Source organism: Heterocephalus glaber, unplaced genomic scaffold (assembly GCF_053883595.1).
Source record: "Heterocephalus glaber isolate CG9 unplaced genomic scaffold, H.glaber_assembly_v1.0 deba00001504, whole genome shotgun sequence".
Taxonomy (NCBI): Eukaryota; Metazoa; Chordata; class Mammalia; order Rodentia; family Bathyergidae; genus Heterocephalus; species Heterocephalus glaber.
The window spans coordinates 44,455,214-44,467,418 of record NW_028258324.1 but is presented as its reverse complement, the minus strand read 5'-3'; the positions used below and the strand labels follow the sequence as shown (position 1 = coordinate 44,467,418).

The following is a 12,205-nucleotide window of genomic DNA, read 5'->3' as shown; positions in this document are numbered from 1 at the left end:
AAATGATTTGTTATGTTTACTGTATTAAGTCTGAATTCCTTAGCAGCAAGAGAAGGCTAATCAGAATAAAGATGTACTGTGACTAAGAAGAGAAGACGCCCTTTCTTTGGCACTGCCGGAGATTTCCAGGAAGCTTTGAGTTTTTTCAGGAGTCTCCTTGAGTGACAATATCACTCATTTAGTAGTACACTACAATAATCTATTTGTGTTATTTCAACTCGAGAAATATATGTTGAGTAAATAAATATCTGGTCAACACTTTTGCCACGTAAGGCCATAAAAAGTGTCTGAAATTAAAGGTTAAAATATTTTTATATTTTAAAGGTATAACAACCCTGTTAAAGAAAAATATTCATGGCACTTGTTCAAGGTGGTAAGAAGAACTTTGCAATGAACATTTTGCATAGTGGACAGATTGGACATAACTCCAAATTCGGGAACCAGTGGAAATTTATAGCCAAGAGGCAGGGTGGAGATCTATAGATGGAAAATTACTGAGAGAAAACTTACGGAGTACAGGGGATTCTGGTAAAGTTAATTGACAGGATTTTTGTTGAAGGCAGGCCAGAGTAGTAAATTATCTAAGATGTTGGGGAGGGATTTGACTACATATCCAGGGTAGAAGATCATTGCTTGGCTGACTCAACTGGATTCTTACAAAACCTAACTAAGCAGATCCAGGACAGAGCCCAAGGCCAGGGTCAAGTTGAGAAGAGGGCTCAGAAGCGTCTGACTCAAGTCTAATCAAGGAGAAAGTCTTTATCAGTGTTTCCCAATAGAATTTTCTGCAATGATAGAAATATTAGAAATATGTATTTGTCCAGTGAGGTAGCCACTGCCCCTCGTGGCTATTGGGTTCCTTAATGTGGCTAGGGCAACTGAAGAAATAAATTTTTGATTTTATCTAAATTTAAGTTAAGTACCCACATGTTGATAATGGCTACTGCCTTAGACAATACAGAGCTAGAAGTAGGCTAAACGGATACACTTTTTGTTTTGTTTTTTGTTTTTATTTGGTACTGGGGATTGAACTCAAGACCTTGCACTTGCAAGGCAGGCAGTGGAACCACTGAGCTAAATCCCCAGCCCAACAGATCCACTTTTGTAACATTGGTTCTTGACCAAACAGCCCATAATATAAATATTTAAAACAAACAGTAAAATCAGTAATAGGAACTCCAGAAAACATGTTGCTATACCAAAGACTCTTTTATATATAAAAACATATTCCTTTCAAATGATAAAGAGGCTCTAGTTTGAATTCTAAAGTCTTTTGATTAAAGCAAATGATTACAATGGAAAACAAAACCAATACCAAAAAACTCCAGTGCATTGGCAAGTCCTGAGCTATCCTGGAAATGGAATTTGGGCTTTCATACAATAGTAATAAATAATTCCCTTGGCACAATTAGGGAGAATTTGTATTTGCCAGTGAATGACTTCCTTTGGATTTGTGTCAGGAGAGCAAAACAAGTGACATACAAGCCCTAAGACAAAAATTCAGCAAGTAGCTTCAAAGAGATGGGTGAAAAGTGACCATCAATCAAAGTCACATGTCACCCAAGTAAGCCAGGAATTAATGGTCTTAACTTACCCATTAATGTTCTAAGAAATCCTTACTATTTGCTCACTTTCCTAGATAAAGTCTGTGGGTGTTTATTCTGTAACACTTTTTGGCCCCCTCATTTCATGAGGGAAGAAATTTTTACCGAACACTTCTGCACAAAGGATGTTTAATGAATCAAAGAAATATTCACATGTGTATGTGACACCTAAAATTCCATTCTTGCCAACTGTGTGCCGTGCCCCGTGGTAGGTGCTAAAAATACAAAAGAAAACAGGAGGACACAATTTCTTAGGGTTAGAAATACTCTGCTCAAAAACATACTTAATTTTTCAATCAGATTTTTTTAAATTGGGATTTCTAGTTTTTCTTTGTTAAAATGTTGCTTCTATAATAAAGTTTTTATAAGTTGACTGTGTCTCTGAGAATCAAAAATACTCGGATAAGTTATTTCTTGATTACTTAATTAATGGAGGGATTTGGAACCTGACCCTTCAATCATTTAGGAGTTAAAAGCTACATTTAAATGTGTCCCGAAAAGCTAGAAAACGATGTAAAGTTTTCGAATAAGTTATTTAATACATAAAATATTACCACACAGACTTCCATAGCATTCAAATTCACTTTTAAGCTTGTCTTATATTGCACATTCTAAATTGAAAACACTATTGTTATACAATGATAACTAAAGAAAGGAAAGGGGTATATAGGGCTGGTGAACATACACACCAAAGTATCTAGATCAAATTATATCAGATTATATTTAACTGGCCATGGTGGCACACACCAGTAATCCCAGCACTCAGGAGGCTGAGGCAGGAGGATCCCTGCAAGTTCAAGGCCAGCCTTAGCTACATAGTGAATGCAAGGTCAGCCTGAACTGCATAGTGAGACCCAGTCTCAAAAAACAAAACAAAACAAGGAGTATATTTATAGAGTGCTGTTTGTCGCCCCCCCCAGAATTTTCTGTATTCTTCTGCTATACTTCACTATAGTGTTAGTCTCAGCTATTAGTTTGCTCCTTTAGCTACAATCTGTGAGCTCATATTAAAGGACAATGTGTAAGGGGTTAAGGACACCCCAAACTCTCTTGAGATGAAATGGACAGGTTCACTTTGTTCCAGGTTTGGAGTTCACTTGAAGCTACTTGCTTATCTCAGCTACCATATCGTTCCCAAAATCTGAATGACCTTTCAGTAAGATAGTTTAGGCTAGTGGAATTCTGACACCAAGTAAGGACAGAAGAATATTAATATTAGCTTTAATTTTGTGAAAGTGACGTTTTTATGTAAAGGTGGCCAAATATTTGCAATTTCATATGCTTCAACCTGCTATGTTCTGAGCATTTGTTGTGTGTCAAGCTGAAGATTAGAACTTTCACATGCTATTTTGCAACTTTATAGTCCATACAGCTTTTTTTGATGTTTTAAGACATGCATATTAATTTAGAAATCTGAGAAAATATCTTTACTATGACTTTCTTTAAAAACTTTCGTCTTGCACTAGAAGTGCTAGGAACTGACAGAAATAATTCTGTCATTGATAGAGAATATCAACCTAAATTAAGTTTCTTTTTCTTAATCACAAAAATACTCATGACTCACATTTATTTAACCTGTGGAAATTAAGTTACATACATTTTAAACATTATTTCTTAGAACTACAGACCGGTGGAAGTGAAAGTAAGAATGTGTCAAAAAATAACTTTATTGATTTGTTTTTAAAGCTCTCGTAAACTTAAAATAAGAAATTTCCCTGACATTGACTAGTGTTGTGTTAATGCTACCTGAAAATATCTGCCTGGTAACTCTATTTATAAATATTTTAAAGGGAATTTCTAAAAGCCATTGGTGTGCTGATCCTGTTCATTACTGTGAATAATTAAAAAGGTAACTTGTGATTTTAATCATTGAGTGTAGGCAAACAAGTAAAATATATATAGATATAAAAAAGACTCTGTGAAACTACTCTGGTTACATTTTTCCCCTGTAATTTTCAGAACATTTACAATACAGTAACAACTTTAGCAAATGTGCAGAAATGTGTAGTCAAGAAAGTCAGCCAAGGATAACACTGGACAGAAGGGAAAAAAAGTTGGTGAAGTTTTATATTGCTCCAGGAGGCACTTAAAATAGTAATGGACCACTGTGATTTTTCAGAGATCAGGAGAAAAATGGCTTTAATTATTTTCTTCTGAATCAAATTAAAGTTTTACAGTTCTCACTGGCAGGAAGCTGTCCTGCATCAAGATCCTCACATAACAAAGCTTTTCTCATTACTGAGCAGGTAAAGTGAAGGAATAGTTTATGGGTTGTCAGCATCCAGCATGCAATGCCCTGGCATACTGTCAAGGCACATTGTTCCACTTCTGTTAACCACTGTGCCATATGAGAGGAGCCCGGTGAAATGCAGGCAAGGATGTCAGCTTCTTGGCTTTTAACTTTTGGTTTGCTTCTTATATATATTAAGCATTTCTGAAACTAAAAGCTACTTGTGTCAGAGAAATTTCAGAGAAAATTTTAATGACCCCAGGGTATTTGTCAGAGTTTAGAATGCAGATGAGACTTGGCTATAAGCAAATTAGAACAAAATGAGATTGTTCTTCTAACTTCACCCTTTAGAAAAATACAGATAATTGGCCCTGGAGAGAATGACAATATGCTGGTCATTAGGTTGCCATAAGCACCATAAATTTTTACATAGTAACTGATCTACAGATTGAAAAACAGTTTTATATCCCAGTAAGAGATAGAGCTAAACTGGAGATACACTTGTTTGCCCATAGGCTGGAACCTAGAGTATCTTGGGAACTGCTAATAAAATTCTAGAAATATCAAAGTTTCAAAATGCAAATAGAAGAGCTCCCTGTAAAATACATCCTTTGCCCTCAATTTTCCCTCCAGGGGCAAGCTGATTGATGAAATTCTAGAGTTGGAATAAAATAATGGGCCAGGCATCAAGATATAATGCAAAACATTACTAATTCTGATTAACAAGCCTATAGGTAGAAGGTTATCTCCCTCTTTCACGTATCTCTCTTTTGTAGATTAAGAAACTGAAACCTAGTAAGTTGAGGGGATCTGAATTTTTTTTAAAGGCTTCAAATCTCATGCTTTTTTACTATATTATGTGGCCTCTGTTCGCTGAATTTAGAGAGCAGTGTCTACTTGTTGTAATTTAATATATGAATTCTTTATCAGGGCTGACTGCTAAATTCCATGTGCATGCATGCACACGTGTGTGCGCACACACACATACACACAGAGCTGTTCATCTCAGTGGAAGATTGGCTTATTTGCTGATGAGGTATTCTTTAATGTTGGAATTAAACCTCACTCTCCTACTTATGCCAAACAATGCTTCAGAAGTTTTAAATGCAACATATATTACTTGGAATTCTAACCTACCATTGAATTTACACAGTACTAACATTTTTACCTAAAAAAGTTAAATAGATGAAACATTCATACAATACAAATTCAAAGGGTACAAAAAGGCATACAATGAAGATTATCTTTCCCACACTCCCAATCTTTATCAATCAGTTTCTCTCAGTGGAGCCAATCATTGTTATTTTCTAAAGATCTTAGGCATAAACAGTATGTATTACCCTTTTTCTTATGGAACTAGTAACATAATCTACATGATGTGCAAACTCATTTTGTATTTTGCAAAATACATTGAGACTATTTCCTTTCATTACATAATGAACTCCCTCATTTTTAAATTGACTTCACAGCATTTCACTTTATAGATATGCCATAATTTTTTAATTAGTTTCCTACCAATGGGGATTTAGATCATTCAATCTTTTATTATTACAAATAATACCACAATGAGTAATTTCTAAAATACATCATTTCACAGGTGTGCAATTATCTCTACAGGATAAATTCCTAAAAATTAAATTACTAGGTCAAAAGACACAGTACTTGTAATTTTTATAAATACTGCCAAATTGCCCTCCACAGAGTTTATATCATTAAAAACTGTGGGAAACACTCAAAAGAAATAAAGAATATTAATACAAAAGAAAAGTTAAAATGCTGTTGAAGAATAGACACAAAAAGGATTGGATAATTCATCTCCTATGTAGTGCTCTTAACAAAATAAAGACAGGTGAGTATGTGAAACAACACCAAGGGGAACAGTTAGGAAGATCTGGATAATGTGAAAAATCATAGGAAAAATGATTCAGTTTCAGCAAAATTTGAGAATAGGGCAAAGATAGTCAGGGAAGCAGGGAAAGAGACAGCTTAAAGTAGATTTGAAAGACACCAACAAATTGCATTGCCTTGACTTTATCTGGATCTTCATTTAAACAAAGTATAATGCTATTTGTAGCAATTATGAAGCAACTGAGAGAAAAGATTAGAATAAATGCAAAATGATGCTTTATTCTTTGGAATATTAAATATTTAAAGATACCAGTTTTTTTGTTCTGTTTTGTTTTGTTTTTTGGTACCGGGGATCGAACTCAGGTCATTGCACTTTTGAGGCAAGTGGCAGAACCACTGAGCTAAATCCCCGGCCCTAAAGATACCAGTTTTCACTATATTATTCTATACACTTAAAGCAATTTCAATAAAAATAGCAACTTTTAGAAATTATACAAGCTAATTTTAAATTTCATATGGAAAAAATGAGACATGATAGTGAAGAAAATTCTAGGGGAAAAGAGTAATGATAAGAAAATAACTGGCATTGAGCAAACAGGATATCCATGCTTCTCAAAACACACATAGAAGTGGCATACTTTATATTTCAAATCAAAATAAATTCCTGACTGATCAAACTTTAAAAGTAAATAAGTGAAACTTTAAAATTCCAGGAAGAAATCATGGTAAATTTAAAATATATACATTATAAATGTGTAAATATACATATATACATGTTTGTACATATATTTTCATATATACAGCATATATATTCATATACAATGATTTTTGTTGTTTGCCTGTTTTTAGATAAGGTCTCATTATCTTGCCCTGATTGGCCTCAAACTTAGTCATCCCATCTCAGCCACTGGAGAAGCTAGGATTATAGACCTGCACCATAGCACCAAACTCATATATAGGATTTAAGTGGGGAAAGCTTAAGGGTGACAAAGATCCAGGAGTCACTAAAAAAAATAATGAAAATAAGTCTGCTAAAATAAAAAATATATGCACAGCAAAACCCCTATGAGTAAAGTCGAATGACAAGTGACAAAATGAAAAATCGTAACTTATAGATAAAAGGGTAAGCATCTACAAAGAACTTTTATAAATCAATAAAACCTGGAAATATACTGTCAAAACTGGGCCAAGGATATGAATAGACACTTCACCAAATAGGTTTTAGAATAGCTATTAAAAAAATAAAATTATTTCTTTTTTAATTGGTAAAGAGGGGCAGCCTAAAAATACTGATTAAACTAAAACTGAACCATTCGTCCTTGTCAGATTGATAAAAAGCAATATGGGGGCTAAAACTCTTAATATTAGAGAATAGCCTTTGGGCTATTTAAGCTCTAGGAAAAAATAGATGGGGAGCAGATAAAGCTGGCCTAGCTTAATCTCCAGTGTCCAGAGTTATGCTTCTGTCTCAGACTTGTAAAGGTCACATTAACAGATGCTTATCTTATCTACAGTGCAAATGAAGATTTAGAACAAATAAAAATGTCAAGATATTTAAATAGACAAAAATGAACAGCTATAAAAATACATATTTTGTATTGACTCTTGGATAGTGAGCTTAGATGAGGCAAGCCTCAGTCCCTTGTGTACTTTTATGTACAAACTTAGTAATACATGCTTATATCGAAATTAAAACAAAACTTAAGAGTAAAGGGCTGCTGGAGACAGCCATACTGTCTTTAGGAAGAAGCCATAAAAAATCTTGGTCTGAGCTTAGCTTGTGGTGCATGCCTATAATCCCAGCACTCTTAATTGACACTCTTAGGCTGAGGGAGGAAGATTACAAGCCTGAGCATAGCCTGGGTAACTGAACAACTTAATGAGACCCTGTCTCCAAATAAAAAAAGGGATGGGGAAGTAGCTTAGTGTAAAAACACTTGGTTCAATCCTGAGTACTGAAAAAACAGTTGGTTTGTACCAAATGAAGAACTACACAGACTTGAGAGGATGCCTTAAAGTTGAGGATCATCACAATAAGCATGTTTCCTAGTACGATCATGGGATACTGCAGTACCCAGTGTTGGATATTCATGACGATGACCTTGAACCATCTTAAAAATATGAAATTAATCACAAATGGAAGCTTGCACTATCACCTTAGATGACCTTAATGATATCACCTACTGGCTCAACCCTAAAAACTAGTATTCTGGCCTCAACCTTCGCATTTACATTCTTACTTCTATTGGATTATCTTTTTGTTTTTTCTTGCAGTCTGAAAAGCCCCTTGTGTACTGCTAGAGTGGACGCTTCAAATCAAGGCCATCATGAGCTTTCTGCATCAAGCCCAATACCCATCTACACTATACCCCTCTGTTCCTCCCCATCTCTGATCTTGTGAAACAAAAAAGGGGGAAAGGTGGGGGACTTGGCCAAGGAGTGAATGGTTAAACGGTGATTAAATGTATGCAGGCTCGGTGAAGAGTGAATGGTTAAACAACAAAACGTTTAGATTAGCAGGCATGTTGTATCTGGCCATGCTTCTTTCCCTTTCCTCAAGAAAAGCTGCCCAGCCTTGAGACAGTTCCTTGCCCAGACTGCTTTTTTCTGCTTCTTTCTCATACACTGATATTCTAAATAAAATCTGGAGAGTTCTTGGCTTCAGGGCTACTCATGGGAGTCTCCCTAACTCTGGGTGCTCTTGGTTGAGTAGCCCCTCTGTCCCTCTTGCTGCCTGAACTGAGTCTCATCTTTGAGTAACTGTTTTCATCTTCTATGAGCTATGGTTGCACACTGCGACAAGTAGGTTTTGGAAGGATGTGAATCATATATGTTACATAAATTCCATAAACTATCTGAAACAAAATATAAGAGTTTTTAATGGCATATGGTTCAAGTTTTTAGAAAACTCAAATATATAGAAAATTGTAATATATGGAACTCAAATATATGGAAAGATTTCTCTTAGAAGCAGCTAGATAAATTACCATAGTTTAAAAACCCGAATACTACATTAGGAGTGATATGATTTTGTTTTAACCTGACAAGCCTGATTCTCCAATCTTCAAAGATTCTGAATTGAGTAATATCTAACTCACCTTGTGACTAAGGGATACTTTTGTGAGTTTATGATCTTATGTAGAACATGGCTACATGCCACATTCAAAATTCTTTGACTTAGTGTAATTATATTAAGAGACTAAAATTATGTTCATACTGGCTTAATAATTTGAGCAGTCAGCACCATCCGTTGCTTGCTATCCTTGATGTCTGTGGCAGGAAGCCTCTCTAAGGTTAATTTTCTTTTCAACCATGGCTCTCTTCTCAGTTCCTTACATTTTAGCTATTAAAATTGATGGCATTGGGCCGGGGATTTAGCTCAGTGGTTTCGCCGCCTGCTGCGCAAGTGCAAGGACCCGAGTTCAATACCCGGTACCAAAATAAATAAATAAATAAATAAATAAATAAATAAAATTGATGGCATTTAAAAACTTCTCAAGTGTTTTTGTTGCAATACAGCTACAGGCAATAAAAGGAGTTCTCAGGGGGGTGAGTTATTTTAAGATTTAAAACCAAGTATGATTAGATAGTGTATATGTGATCTTTATGGATCATTAATATTATAAATGTGAAGCAAAACCCCAGATTAAATGACTTCTGGGAGAGCATAATTTATCCAGAATGACATGGCTTTAAAATATTTTTATAACCTTTATTAAAAAGAAAGACAATAAAACTATTTCCAAAATCAGCACTTCTCAGTGTGTGTTCTGGTGATTTCTGCATCTGAATTTCCTCCAGGGTAGCTCAAATGCAGTTTGGGAGCCACATCACCAAACTCTTAAATCAGAAATTTTAAACTGGGCCTGGTGCTCCATGCCTGTAATCCCAGAACTCTGAAAGGCTGAGGCAGGGGGATTGCAAGTCCCAGCTTAACCTGGACAACTTAGTGATGTAGTGAGACCCTGCCTCAGAACTTAAAATAATAAATCTTTAAAAAGGTAGGAGATGTAGTTCAGTGTGAAGGCCCTAGGTTCAATCCCTAGTACTGCCAAAAATAAATACATTAATTAATTAATTAGTTAATTAAAAGAAAAGAGAAAGAAGAAATTCTAAGAATTGCCCTCAGTTGCCTTTATTTTTAGGTGACTGTTAAATACCACATGCTCAGGTGTGAAAAGCAAGTTGGTAGCACATCAACTAAAATATGTCTATTAGTAAAACCGGTTGATGCAATACAGCAATGGTCAGAGAATGAGGAAGGAGGAAATATCTGAGCACTAATTACAAGCAAGATTCTTTACTATTCCTTTACCATCTAGGGCTGTGATCTTTCCAGTTGAATTTAGGATTATTACTTATTATTTGTTCCCTTCAAGGACTGCAAGCTCCATGAGGACAAGAACCACATCTGCCTCACTCAAGGAATGGACCTACCCTGCTTCTTGACCCAGCATTGTGCTCAGTATTTGCTGAGGTGCTACTTGGACATGGCCTGAGATTCAGAGACTTTGGGTAGATTGCCTAGGACTGGACAGTTTATAAATAGTGAACAATAAGTCAATCACATGTCTGTTAAAAGCCTGGGCCCTTTCCCTTATCTGCTTCTTGCTATGCAGCACTCAGTTTATCAAAGCAGACTTCTATCAACTTTGCCTGCTAAACTTCCAAACCTATAAAAATTCCTATAAAGGAGTTTAGTAAGAAAATAAGTCACATAGTACATTAGAATGTGATACATATCCTAGGGGAGGGGTGCTTCAGCAAAAGGGGATGAGACTGAGAGAGTCAGAAGAGTTGTGGAATTTTAAATGCAAAGATTAGAGAGGTTTGTGGAATTTGAAGTAAGTCTTCAGAGGGGAAGCAGGCCCCAAACATTTGGGGTCAGAGGCCTGGGATACAAGTACAAATGCTGAGGACGTGGTATATCAGTTACTCCAAAGATCACCAAGAAGTCAACTCAGATGAAGACAAGGAGAAGGTAGAAAGAGAGTGAGTGAAAGCCTAATTAGAGTGAGTTTAGGAAGAATGGGGAAGAGAAGCAAGCACAGTGGTGCAGGCCTGAAATCCCAGCTACTTAGGAGGCTGAGGGAAAAGGATCCCAAGTTTGAGTCCAGCCTGGGCAACTTAGTGAGATCTTGTCTTAAAAATAAAAAGGGCTGGGAATGTAGCTCAGTGCTGCCAGGGTTCAATCTCCAGCTTGGAGCAGGGATGGAGAAGGGAGAAAAGAATGAAAAAGAAAGGGGAAGTGAGATTAGAAACAGAGTGAAGCCAGCTCTCTCTTGAGGGAAAGAAAAATGGGCAGTAGCTGGATGGAGATGGCAACAGGCAAGAGGTTTCTTTGATTGTTTGTTTATTTTTTTGGTACCGGGGATTGAACTTGGGACCTCGAGCTTTCGAGGCAGGTACCGGAACCACTGAGCTAAATCCCCAGCCCTGATTGTTTGTTTAATATAGAAAGGGCAAGTTGTTCATTTCCTAGTAGCAATGATCTAGAGTAGGGGGAAATGAATTACTTAGGAGAGAGGGGTATTGCATCAGTGATAGCAAGAGCAGAGGAGATGAAATGAAGAACACAAGGAGAGGAGTTAGCTTCAGAAATAATCACAGACAGTGCATCTATACAAACAGAGAAAAAGTAAAGTGCATGGGTACAGAGGCTTTTTGGGTGGGTAGAAGTGGTAGTGGGGGCTATAGTTTTCTAATGGGTTCCCTTTTCTCCTTGAAACAGGAAGTAAGACCCTTATCCAAGGCCAAGGCTAAGAGGTGCTGGAGAACCTGCCTTCAGAACATTCTTCATGGCATTCTACTCATGCATCAGTACCATACCAGGTATTTCTGCTTAAACATATGGAAATATCTTAAGCAGAGACTCTTGCCAAGGCAGTGTTATTCATCTTTGGTTAGAATTAGCTTGGAAGACACATTGTACAAGTAATGAATTTTGAAAAGTAAATTAATACAGATTGAAAGCCTTCTCTTCTGTTCCCACTTGTATTGCAAATTTATTCCCTCAAAATGATTTCATGTTTTGAATGTCACTGAGAAATTTAGTAGATCATTGAGCTGCACCCTAGAAGTGGGTTTCCAACCATAATTTAATTGGAAAGGTCGTAACTAAGTTTCACCATATGGGACTGCCAGATGTAATCAATGCAATATAAGTTTGAGAAAAGACATTATTGACTATGTCGACATGTGCTTTATAAGCAATGAAAGCTATCATTTATGCAACAGAAATCACTTTAATGTCTTATGAAATTAGCACTTCAGTAGAATATACAAGTGTTGGAGGGTTAATGTGAAATGAGTAATCATAGTTGAAAGATAACATAATACACAGACATTCATAAGTCAGATAATAAAGGTATTATCAGTCTTCCATCCGGCCACATCAGTGAAATCTGTAGGGCTACTATGGCTTAAATTAATACATTTGATGATACAATTAGAAACTGACACAACTGGGAATTTAATTTTATTAACAGAGAATCTGTACAAAGGCATCAGCCATTAAATATAA

At 36.1% G+C, this 12,205-nt stretch overlaps 1 protein-coding gene across 8 annotated transcripts in view; it reads right to left on the bottom strand.

The window, feature by feature from the left end:
* The window catches only part of Serpini1 (serpin family I member 1), an 82,203-nt gene that overhangs the window by 42,016 nt on the left and 27,982 nt on the right, over positions 1-12,205 (bottom strand). The window lies entirely within an intron of this gene.